A 13,314-nucleotide genomic window follows, 5' to 3' on the forward strand; every position below is an offset into this window, starting at 1 on the left:
TCTAGTAACTGAAGTTAACACATTAGGCAATGCTTTGAATTACCACAATTGAGTCATCCAGACAAATTTGAAATCTCTACGATCTTTATCTTGGAGATGTATGCTTGCCATATATCATTCTGTTGAAATTAATTGCAAAGCATTAGTAAAATCTCCATTTTGAAATGTTTATACTGTACAAAAAAGATTTGAGATTTGTGAGGTTTTTTTATGTTGTTTTTTCTATTATCCCTTTTTTACTCAAAATATCAATTTCTATTTGAATTTTCTAATCTCTTCTTTAGAGAAAATTGAATACTTTTTGGAATATGTTGAGTAGGGGAATTTTATTCTGTTAAAATTCAATTCTAAACCTCATTATACTGCACAGTATATATGCATCAGATGTTATTAGTTTCCATTCTTTTAAAAAGAATTGTAACCAACTCTCAATTTGTAAGTAGGACACATCTGATATTCTTTCATCTGATATTCTTTCAGAACCAGAACCAGAACCACCTACCTCAGGGTTTACCGGTATCACTTTTTGTACCTTGCCCCTTGTGGGAATATCATGTCCTCCACGTCCTGGAGTTTTATTCAGTTCCCCTTCGGTATGGATTTTGCCTTCTAGCTGTGCTGCCAAACATCGGTGGCTTCATCATCCCGATGGTTATTGATTCTTCATTGAGAACCTTCAGTTTTTTGGCAAGCACCACTCCAAAGAGTAAGTGTGGCAATTATATATTAGATGGTTTACAAAGCCCTGCAAACTTAGGATGTATGTTAGGTCTTATCACAGACTTACTCCAAAAATGTGCATTACACATCATTCCCATCACATCCTGTTGTGACATTGTCACATTTCCTTCTTCCAGATCTCTGGCAAATGCCGTAATGCTTGACCCCATTAATTTTAATACCCGCTGTAATCTCATTTCTTGATCTCTTACTGCAGTGCCCATATAATTCCACACTTCTTTGTTAACAGCTGGAACTCCTAACCGAACACAGTTCTGCGGGATTTTATATTTGTTCACAATTTCATCCATTGTTGGTCTTCCAACTGATGGGAAAGCAGGTAATTTATACTCTCTGCTATCTCCTCTGATCGAGGTTGTCCGTTGTTTCTGGGACTAGAGAACTTTTGGGCCAGCCCTGGCACTTTTTTTTTGTTTTTTGCATTGTCTCTGGTCCTCAACTGATTCGTTATCAGAGTATTCTGGATATTCCTCCTCATAATGGGTTTCACCTGGATTTTCCATATCAGGTATTACATGCGTTGGCTCTATGATAAGCCTACGCTTTATTGTCCCTCTTTGGGGTACATCAAGCTCTTCCATTGAGCTGTATATTGGCAGCCCACTTTTGGGTGCTGCTCCATGTTCTGGGTCTCCTGTAGACCAACGTCTGTAGTATCTTTCAGACATTTCTGGTGCTGCCTCTGTGTCAGGCCAGCCCATTTTTCCTCTTTGAGGTACATCAAGCTCTTACATTGAGCTGTATATTGGCAGCCCACTTTTGGGTGCTGCTCCATATTCTGGGTCTCCTGTAGACCAACGCCTGTATTGTCTTTCAGACATTTCTGGTGCGGCCTCCCTGTCAGGTCAGCCCATCTATTCATCTTTATCATCAGACATTTCGGTCGCTGGCTCAAATCTGGGCCAACGTTTCCCAGAACCTCTTCTGGGTGTTCCATGCGGTTGTTCTTTAAGCCCACGTCTTTTATACTCCTTCTGGAGTTAGTTTTACCCATGTGGAATTTCAGTTTATAAATTCTATAGTTCAGACTCCTCCGAGTCCTCCAGGCCTGTTATTTCTTTATGGCCTATGGGAGTTTCAACAGGAGTTTTAACGGGACTTCCCCCCCCCCCCCCGTGTAAAATAGTTATTTCTTTACAATCTTTTAGTTGGGCGCCCGCTACTCTCAGACACTTTGTCTTATTGAGTGCTTACTGCGGTGCGCTTACTATTCTTCCTCCCACCTTTCTCCCTACATAAGACTTGCCTGTGTCTCTGCACGCAGTCTCCGAAGAAAAGCAGCCTGAAAGTAAAAGTAGAAAATACTTACATTCAGGTTTTCATTCACTCACGGCTTGGAGGTTCCACACCTCCTACCGCGGTCGCAGCGCAATGCGTCTGACGAGATGACGCGCATGCGCCTGGACGGCCTTCTTCACGTAGTCACTCACGTGACTCCGAAGTAAAATCCATGGTTAGCAGTTACAAATTTCCATAAGTGTGTAACCTGATGAAAATACTCAAGTGGTTAAGTCAATGATGGTGCGACATTCACCATCTTTGGGTTTTTTGGTACTAAAGGTTCATATTAGGCTTCTTTATGACCCCTTGTATATCAATGATGGTGCAACATTCACCATCTTGGGTTTGTTGGTACCAAAGGTTCATATTAGGCTTCTTTATGACCCCTAGTATATCTTCTCCAGTTAGCTAGTCCCTCATGTTCTTTTTTAGTGGGACGGTAGACCCCTTTGGGGTGCATGCTGAACTGGTGGTGGGTTTCTTAATTCAATTTTTATCCTTGAATACTTTTTGTATATAACTACCAAGTGTGATAGTTCTTCATGTTCCCAACCCAGGTGTGATCCCCCCCCCCCCCCCTGTTAGTACAAACCCTTCACCTTTTATGTGATGGTAGGAACCATACTTATCTGTCTTCACTGTTGATTAGTGGTGTGTTAATTTCTTCGGGTTTCTGGTTCCTTGTCTGTAGGGATGGTGTTGATGGGGGGTGGCGCATTTTCCATGGGGCCCGCTCTGGACCCTGGCCTGAAAGGGCTTACGGGGGTTGGCATGCGGGCCCCGAGCTTTCACCAGTACCATTAAGTAGACGCTTACTGGTGGACGCGTGGAGGTACTGCTGTCTGGTTTTGTGTGGTGCTCATTCCAGGTCCTGCCCTCTTGATGCCGAATATTTTGGATACTTCGTCCAGTTTCTTAGGCTTGGTTTGGTAACTTAGCCAGATAGCAGGATCTGTGGTTGTGAGGTCGGCGTTCTCACAGTCCTGTGAATTTTTTAGGTTGAGGGCAGGTTTTATAACTTCCTTCGAGAAGTTGCGGAGCATACTGTGAACAGTAGGTTCAGGTGTTTTGCCATACTACCCTGCCCCTCTGGAATGAGCATGCGAAAATGATAGCCGACATCAGGGGTATCAAATGCAATTTAAGATATTTGGTTTTTTTAAAATGCTATGCTTAATGTGCCCCCCAATAATGGTGGGCACTTTGAGTAAATGCAATTTTGGGGAGGCGTGATGAAATCCAACGCCTCATGACTACCTGTCTTGGAGAAGTTTTTTGAAAAGAACAGGTAGTAAGCTGGCCGTCAGTTGAGACTGAAAAGCCATCTCGCTAGTGGTGGAGCCACATAGCTGCCACACCCAGCAGCTCTTCCTGATACTGTACCTCAAGCATACTCCCGATGTTGTTCAGCCAGTGACCCCTCTTCATGACCAGCCCAGCCCTGGTCGCCATCGATCCCTCGATAAGGGAGATGGCCAATGCTGTAGTGCACTGGAATGGGAGCGTTATGCTCCCTTGGCGAACTTGCCCCTGCTCCCGAGGCAAGTCTCGCTGGAGTTTTTGGCTCCATGACCTTACTCTAGGCTTGGAGAACAGACACTTACTTGCTCTCGGGCGGTAGTTTGATGTGCCGATTTCATCTTCCGTGTCTGTCTCCAGCCAGAGGTTTGGTTCTGACTTTGCTGCTAGAGGCTGCCTGCTGTTTTTGGGTGGCATTTCTGCGGTCTCGAGTGGCGAGTCTCCTTGTCGGGAGTATACAGGGGTTACCGGCTGGTTTTTGAGTTTCCCTCCAGTCCGCTGCTGTTGGTCAGACAGCTGTTAGCGGACTGGGCATCGGCTCAGTACCCTGACTGTGGACCGCAGCGTGTGCGGTCCCGGTGCCACCTCTCCCCCCTCCACTGACAGAACGCTCCTTCCCTGGAGTCGAACGGGGGCCGCTACCCTCTGTTCTGCTTTGCTCTCTCCAGTTTCCCCTGGAGCAACAAAGAGGAGCAAAGTAGTAAATTCGAACCTGTGGGTAAGTACTTACCTAACGGTCCTTTCCTTCAGGCTTGTAGCGGGAGCGCCCGTACTCCCGTTCGTCGCTGTTGCACTGCGTGAATGCTCATGTCGCGCATGCGTGCTGGACGGGTTCTTCACGTAGTCACTCACGTGACTCCGAAGTAAAACTTATGGTTTTGAATGTTAGATACACTGTTGTAATAGTGGTTTAAATCGACTATACAAGAACCTCGTTTGACTGGCACAGCTGTTATAATTGGAGTCCGATTCATGGTTGTTCAATCAGGGGTTCGTATCCTTCTGATTGTTGTTTCGGGGGAGGGATTGTTCCTTTTGAAATAGTGCAATTACTGAATGTGATCGTAAGCGAATGCTCGTAATTTACATTGGAGTGTGTTTTTGTTTAATAATAATAAGTGGTATAGTTTCTAGTTTAAGTACAATTTTGCTTACTTGATTTGGGTTTATTTGTCTGTGTTAGATTGAAGTATTCTGCGTGTGAGAGATTGCTGCTGGAAAGTGCATTTGAATGCTCCCTGAAGCACCTAATGCACCTGTCCCACTTAGGAAACCTGAACGGAAACCTCTGGTGACCTTGCCCACGACCCAAGATTTCCATGAGGTCGCCGGAGGTTTTGGTCACTCTCCCTAATGGTCGAAAGTGGTTTCCACGTGGTCGAGGCTTCTTCTAGGTTGCTTAGATTATTTCAACATAATCAAAACCAGCCTTGACTAAAAATAGGTTGCCGTTTGGTCGAAGCCAGTGGAGTGGGGTTGCTATTCACTTACAGGCAGTCCAAGGCAATCTCCTTCGCTGACAGGCCATTTTGATTGGCTCATTGTAGTTTCACAACCTAGACGACCCACCGGAAGGTAAAATGCCCGCTAAACTCCCCACTCCTTCTCCCCCCCCCCCCTTTCTCTCCCCTTCTCCCCACTTCTCTCCCCTTTCTCCCCCTTTCTCTCTCCCCTTCGCTCTCCCCTCCTCTCACTCCCCTTCTCTCCCCTTCTCTATTCTTCTCTCATCACCCCTTCTCCTCCTTCTCTTCCCCCCCCCCCCCCCCCACTCCCGCGCTCTCTAAAGGACTTACCGTGCTCTGTGGCAGCCGTTTACCTACCTCTTCATAGCGCAGACAGCGCTCCTCCGCTCTCTATGGCCCCCACCTTCACGATGTGTGTGTGTGTGTGTGTGTGTGTGTGTGTGTGTGTGTGTGTGTGTGTGTGTGTGTGTGTGTGTGTGTGTGTGTGTGTGTGTGTGTGTGTGTGTGTGTGTGTGTGTGTGTGTGTGTGTGTGTGTGTGTGTGTGTGTGTGTGTGTGTGTGTGTGTGTGTGTGTGTGTGTGTGTGTGTGTGTGTGTGTGTGTGTGTGTGTGTGTGTGTGTGTGTGTGTGGTCAGTAGCAAAGATCCTATAGGGGGCGCTGGAGGAGGGAGAAGGCAACCCTGCCGGCAGTCCGTTTTTTCATCCTTTTTGTTATTTTTAGCGTTTGTTTAAAGTTTGTTTTAATGTTCTTCTGTTTGTTTTATGTGGGGAGAGGGGGGGGGGGGACTTTTTTTTCAGGTCCTTGCCTTCCTAGAGATGTGATCAATTTGTGGATCACATTCTCCGGGCTCTGCGGCCTACCATCGCTGGCGCTGGGAGCCGCCTCGGACTGTCCTGAGACCCACCGCGGGGGCAGACTTACCATCGGAGGGGATCCCTTGCCTGGGATCGCTCCCACCTGCGGACTTACCATCAAGGGCTCACAGTCTCGGGAGAGGCTAGTCGGGAGCTCAAATGCCACAGAAGGTTCGTCCAGCCCCGACGCGAGGTTTGATCGCCCGACGCGGGGGAGCTGACCACCTCCCGATGCGAGAGCTGAACGCCTCGACGCGGAGGGCCCGAACGCCACTGGATATGGGACTCAACACTGTCCCATCAACTCGAGACTCCCGACCAAGGAAGAACAACAAGGGAAGGACGGAACTTTATTTTCGCCTTCCATCACAGTGCGGAATGTGTAGGAGTCACTGTGATGGATGTTTATGTTAAAATGTGATTTTTTTTTAGTCTGTTGCTTTTTAAATTGTATGACTGACCTGGCCAGTGAATTTCACTACACCAATTGGCGTATGTGACAATAAATGAACTTATGAACTTATGAGGATCTTTGGTCGGTAGATGCAGCTCACGCTTCGGTCGATCCACCTCCGGTGACCTCATGGAAACCTTGGGTCGCGGGCAAAGTCAACAGAGGTTTCCGTTCAGGTTTCCTAAGTGGGACAGGGGCATTAATCTGGGAGACTGAGGATTCTTCCAGAACTGTTTACATGTTGGAAGTTGTATGGGTGGTTGTGAATGAGACGAAACTGATAAGGAATTTGGGTACCCGATTGGATGGATTGATTGTGCGATTGTGTGCAAGAAGCGTGAAACTGCAAGGGCACTCTGGAGCCTTTGGCCATTGTTCGGGAGCGAGCTTGATAGCCTCGGAGATTGAGAGGGAGGTGTGAATTGTGGAAGAGGTGTGAGTGGCATAGGAGTCTGTTTCAATTGTTTAGAAATATGGGAAATAGCCAGGAGCGAGATATGACGGAGGATTTTGGAAGCCCATTGCAATTAATATGCAATGAATTCCCACAGAAAGCTGAGAAGTTGAGAAATTATTCAGAAGCAATAAATAAGGAGTTAGGGGATGAATTATGGCTGAAGGGAGGCATAAAGACATTAAAAGGAATAAGATATATAGAACACATCATTTGGCAATATGGAAATCGTGAGGTAGCAAAGTAGGATTATGGAGAGCCTATTATGCAACGGCAGGTCCGGATTTATGTATATGCTAGACAAGCTTAAGCTTAGGGTCTCGAGATCTAGGGGGGGCATCTGCTCGCTGCACCAAGGTGTGTTAAACATTTGAAATAGTGGTGTTGTTACAAACCCTACCATCAGTGGCGCTGTGCGATAGTGGCGTTACAAATCCTACCATCGGTGGCACTGTGCTTGCGATTCCGGAGGCTTTGGTGGGGTGGGGGAGAGGGGTGGGGGGAGAAGGAGAGAGGGGGGGGAGGGGGAGGGGGAGACGGAGAGAGGGGGGGGAGAGGGGGAGGAGGAGAAGGAGAGAGGGGGGGGGGAGGGAGAAGGGGGAGGGATTAAAATGCAGGTGAGGTTTATATTTGTTGTGGAGAGGAATTTTCTCCACAGATCCTTGGATCATTGGAAGTGCAGGACAAAGGAAAAGGTATGTAAGAGCTCCTGTGGATTTGGAAGCAACAGCAACAAAGAGCAGCAGGAGAAAACACTGATTGGCTCTAGCCCAAGTAAGAGGAGAGTTAGAAGTGAGTCCGAGGGGGAAAACAATTGAAAGCTGAGGAATTTGGTTTGTAAATTGGTAAATTAGGTATTTATCAGTCAATATAAGCAAGACGGCTCTCAGGGAGCGGCCCTGTGAGAAAAGTGTGAGTCTTTGGCTCAAGAGTCTTCGGCGAGGAGGCTGAGGAGAGGAGGCTACACAAAACGCTGGAGAGGGAGAGACGAAAGAAGGAGAAGTCAGGCAAGCTGATTCAGTGTGATGCTTGCAGTATGTGGGAGGTCAAGGACACTGCTGGTGCCTCCGGCTGCTACAAATGTGAGAAGTGCATCCAGGTACAGCTCCTGAAGGACCGTGTTGGGGAACTGGAGATGCAAGTGGATGACCTCGGGTTCGTCCGAGAAACTGAGTTGTTCCTCAACAAGTCCTACAGTAAGATTGTTACACCTAAGGTACTGGAAGAGAGAAGGTGGGTGACGGTGAGAAAGGAAGGGAAGCATGGAATGCAAATGTCCCCGGGTGTTGTACCTCTTGTGAACAGGTTCACCCACTTAGAAGCGGTCGGGACAGAAGACGTTTTTACACTGGGCGGCGGACTGGCTTGCGAAGCATAAAGGGCTGTTGAGCCAAAACCAAAAAGGCCAAAGTCAGGCAACGCCATTGTAGTGGGAGATTCCATTGTGAGAGGTATGGACAGGGGTTTCTGCGGCAACAGACGGGATTCGAGGATGGTGTGCTGCCTTCCTGGTGCCAGGATCCAGGATGTCATGGACAGATTGCAGAAAATCCTCAAGGGTGAAGGTGAACAGCCGGAAGTGGTAGTGCATGTCGGCACAAATGATGTCGGAAGAAGGGGATGAATATTCTGCAGCGTGACTTTAAAGAGCTCGGAAAAATGCTGAAAAGCTGGACCTCCAGGGTTGTTATCTCCGGTTTGCTTCCAGTTCCTCGTGCTGGCTAGAGCAGGAACAGGGAGATAAGGGACCTGAATGTGTGGCTGAGGAACTGGTGCATGGGGCTGGGATTTATATTCTTAGATCACTGGTATCTGTTTTGGAGTAAGAGGGAACTGTACAAAAGGGACGGATGGCATCTTAGCAGGTGGGGGACAAGCATTCTTGCAGGCAGGTTTGCCACTGCTACACGGGTGGTTTTGAACTGAATAAGGGGGGTGGGGTGTCAAATGGGATAGTCGAGGATGGAGTTAAAGGAAAAGGGTTTCTTAAATGTGTGAGCGTAGAGACAGAGGGGTGTAAAATGAGGGTAGAAGCAATAGGTAGCAAGGTGAAATGTGGCAGGCAGACAAATCCAGGGCAAAAATCAAAAAGGGCCACTTTTCAAGATAATTGTATAAGGGGTAAGGGTGTTGTAAAAACAAGCCTGAAGGCTTTGTGTCTCAATGCAAGGAGCATTCGTACTAAGGTGGATGAGTTGAATGTGCAGATAGCTATTAATGACTATGATATAGTTGGGATCACGAAAACATGGCTCCAGGGTGACCAAGGCTGGGAGCTGAACATCCAGGGATATTCAATATTCAGGAGGGATAGGAAAAGGAGGTGGGGTAGCGTTGCTGGTTAGAGAGGAGATTATCGCAATAGAAAGGAAGGACATTAGCTTGGAGGATGTGGAATCGATATGGGTAGAGCTGCGAAACACTAAGGGGCAGAAAACGCTAGTGGGAGTTGTGTACAGGCCACCTAACAGTAGTAGTGGAGTTGGGGATGGCATCAAACAGGAAATTAGAAATGCGTGCAACAAAGGTAAAACACTTATAATGGGTGAGTTCAATCTACATATAGATTGGGTGAATCAAATTGGCAAGGGTGCTGAGGAAGAGGATTTCTTGGAATGTATGCGGGATAGTTTTCTAAACCAACATGTAGAGGAACCAACGAGAGAGCAGGCTATTCTAGACTGGGTATTGAGTAATGAGGAAGGGTTAGTTAGCAGTCTTGTTGTGCGTGCCCCCTTGGGCAAGAGTGACCATAATATGGTTGAGTTCTTCATTAGGATGGAGAGTGACATAATTAATTCAGAAACAAGGGTCCTGAACTTAAAGAAAGGTAACTTTGAGGGTATGAGACGTGAATTGGCCAAGATAGACTGACAATTGATTCTTAAAGGGTTGACGGTGGATATGCAAGGGAAGGCATTTAAAGGCTGCATGGATGAACTACAACAATTGTTCATCCCAGTTTGGCAAAAGAATAAATTAGGGAAGGTAGTGCATCCGTGGATAACAAGGGAAATCAAGGATGGTATCAAAACAAAAGATGAAGCATACAAATTAGCCAGATAAAGCAGCCTACCAGAGGACCGGGAGGAATTCAGAGTCCAGCAGAGGAGGACGAAGGGCTTAATTAGGAAAGGGAACATAGATTATGAAAGAAAACTGGCAGGGAACATAAAAACTGACTGCAAAAGTTTTTATAGATATGTGAAGACAAAAAGATTAGTTAAAACAAATGTAGGTCCCTTGCAGTCAGAAACGGGTGAATTGATCAGGGGGAACAAGGGCATGGCAGACCAATTGAATATCTACTTTGGTTCTGTCTTCACTAAGGAAGACATAAATAATCTGCCGGAAATAGCAGGGGACCGGGGGTCAAATGAGATGGAGGAACTGAGTAAAATCCAGGTTAGCCGGGAAGTGGTGTTGGGTAAATTGAATGGATTAAAGGCGGATAAATCCCCAGGGCCAGATGTGCTCCATCCCAGAGTACTTAAGGAAGTAGCCCCAGAAATAGTGGATGCATTAATGATAATTTTTCAAAACTCTTTAGATTCTGGAGTAGTTCCTGAGGATTGGAGGGTATCTAATGTAACCCCACTTTTTAAAAAGGGAGGGAGAGAAAAAACAGGGAATTACAGACCAGTTAGTCTAACATCGGAAGTGGGGAAACTGCTAGAGTCAGTTATTAAATATGGGATAGCAGCACATTTGGAAAGTGGTGATATCATTGGACAAAGTCAGCATGGATTTATGAAAGGTAAATCATGTCTGACGAACCTTATAGAATTTTTCGAGGATGTAACTAGTAGAGTGGATAAGGGAGAACCAGTGGATGTGTTATATCTGGACTTTCAGAAGGCTTTCGACAAGGTCCCACATAAAGAGATTAGTATACAAACTTAAAGCACACGGTATTGGGGGTTCAGTATTGATGTGGATAGAGAACTGGCTGGCAGACAGGAAGCAAAGAGTAGGAGTAAACGGGTCCTTTTCAGAATGGCAGGCAGTGGCTAATGGGGTACCGCAAGGCTCAGTGCTGGGAACCCAGCTATTTACAATATATATTAATGATTTGGACGAGGGAATTGAATGTAACATCTCCAAGTTTGCGGATGACACGAAGCTGGGGGGCAGCGTTAGCTGTGAGGAGGATACTAGGAGGTTGCAAGGTGACTTGGATAGGCTGGGTGAGTGGGCAAATGCATGGCAGATGCAGTAAAATGTGGATAAATGTGAGGTTATCCACTTTGGTGGCAAAAACAGGAAAGTAGACATCTGAATGGTGGCTGATTAGGAAAAGGGGAGATGCAACGAGACCTGGGTGTCATGGTACACCAGTCATTGAAAGTAGGCATGCAGGTGCAGCAGGCAGTGAAGAATGTGAATGGTATGTTAGCATTCATAGCAAAAGGATTTGAGTATAGGAGCAGGGAGGTTCTACTGCAGTTGTACAGGGTCTTGGTGAGACCACACCTGGAGTATTGCGTACAGTTTTGGTCTCCTAATCTGAGGAAAGACATTCTTGCCGTAGAGGGAGTTCAGAGAAGATTCACCAGACTGATTCCTGGGATGTCAGGACTTTCATATGAAGAAAGACTGGATAGACTCGGCTAGTACTCGCTAAAATATAAAAGATTGAGGGGGGATCTTATAGAAATTTACAAAATTCTTAAGGGGTTGGACAGGCTAGATGCAGGAAGATTGTTCCCGATGTTGGGGAACTCCAGTTTAAGGATAAGGGGGAAATCATTAGGACCGAGATGAGAAAAACATTTTTCACACAGAGAGTGGTGAATCTGTGAAATTCTCTGCCACAGAAGGTAGTTGAGGCCAGTTCATTGGCTATATTTAAGAGGGAGTTAGGTGTGGCCCTTGTGGCTAAAGGGATCAGGGGGTATGGAGAGAAGGCAGGTACGGGATACTAAGTTGGATGATCAGCCATGATCATATAGAATAGCGGTGCAGGCTCGAAGGGCCGAATGGCCTGCTCCTGCACCTATTTTCTATGTATCTATGTAGTTTATTTAACCCTTTTCCCCCGCCGAACCTCGCCGCCGCACCTCACATCCGTACTGGGGCCTACCCACCTTGCACTGGGCCCACCCAACATTGTAGCCGCACCCGACCCATCTAACATCGCCGCCGGACCGGACCTACCGAACATCGCCGCTGGACCGGGGCTCTCCAAACATGACCGCCGCACCGCGCCCTACTCACCTCGTCGCTTTTGAGGGAGAATACAAAAGCCACTCTCGGCTATATGTTTCTCCATTGACTTTTGTTGAATAAAAAAAGAGCCTTGGTGCAAGACCTAGACTGATTTTTATACACTCGCTTGGAATTTGAAAATGGTCCACAACGATGCTGAACTTGAGAGGGGACGCTTTCTGCCCAATACGATACATCCTCATGTGATAATTCTGTCCACAAACCAACGTCTGTTGCAGTACATCTATATTTGGCATTATCAATCAGTTCTATATTTTCATTTTGAGCCGGCATCATGGCTGCTTCCTCATATTCAGCTTGCTGTTCCACGTCCTGCTTTGCTGTTTCTGTTTCAGGGAGGTTTTCTTCTGGTTGAATGCTAGTAGATGGCTGGATAGCTCCACCAGACTGATTTCCTTATGTTAGTATCAATGTATCTGCCTGTGGCTGACCCAAGAAAGCAGTGATTGGTCTTAACTTTTTCACCGTATCATTTTCAAGTCTCTTTCTCTTGCGCTTGCTAGCACCACTTTCAAATTTTTTACTCATGCTCAGATTAGAATCTGAATATACAAAGAAAAATTTATATTCAACGGTTATTAGAAAGGAAACATGAAGGGGCTTTCTCACAAAATGCAGTGCACTTGAGTGAAGAAAAAAAAATCAGTATAATAGTTGGGAAATATTTCTTAAAGAATTGTTACTTATTGAAAATTATATTGCAAAACCTGAATCAAATCTGCTTGAAAAAGGCTAACTTATAACTAAACAATCAGGTTCACTTTTTAATAAACAGACAACTCACAAAGCAGTTTGGTAGACCAATTCAAAACTTTACTAATTATCGGCCGGTGGAAGGGACAAAGGTGAGGCTTCTGCTGCGGACAAACCATTCAGTATCTGAGAGGGGGAGGTCAGGGGGGATGGTGAACACATGGCAGGGATGGGGGTTGGAGCTGGAGGAAGGCAGGTGAGTGGGCTGAGGCCGAGGTGATGTCTGGTGGGGGGGGGTGGTGGGTGGTCAGGGGGTAGGGGATGTATGAGGACTGTAGTGTGGGTGGGGAAGAGCTGTGGGGGGGGGTCACATGGTTTGAGGGGAATGGGGAAGACCCAGTGGAACAGCCACTGAGGTTACCATTGGGGGGGACTAGCATTCGGGCCCAGCACAGTCAAACCCAGGGTAGTGGGAATCTGCAGCGTAGAAACCAAGGATACTAGAGGAGCTCCTCTCGTATCTTTGGTGGAAAATTCAGGCCTGGTGATGAGTCCAGGCAGCAGGTGAGGCGACGGCTGCGGGCTGCTGGAGGGCGGTGGAGTGGCGAGCAAAGCGTGGGAGGTCCTGGTGGGGCGGTGAATTGGGAAGGCCTCCCGTTCGGCGGCGAATTTGGTAGGCCCCCCGTGCGGCGGCAAATTTGGTAGGCCCCCCGTGCGGCGGCGAGGTTTGTAGGCCCCCCGTGCGGCGGCGAGGTTTGTAGGCCCCCCGTGCGGCGTGGAGGTGTGTAGGCCCCCCCATGCGGCGGAAACAGGGAAAAGGGTTAAATAAACTACATACCTATTCCG

Source organism: Amblyraja radiata, chromosome 3, assembly GCF_010909765.2.
Source record: "Amblyraja radiata isolate CabotCenter1 chromosome 3, sAmbRad1.1.pri, whole genome shotgun sequence".
NCBI classification, from domain to species: Eukaryota; Metazoa; Chordata; class Chondrichthyes; order Rajiformes; family Rajidae; genus Amblyraja; species Amblyraja radiata.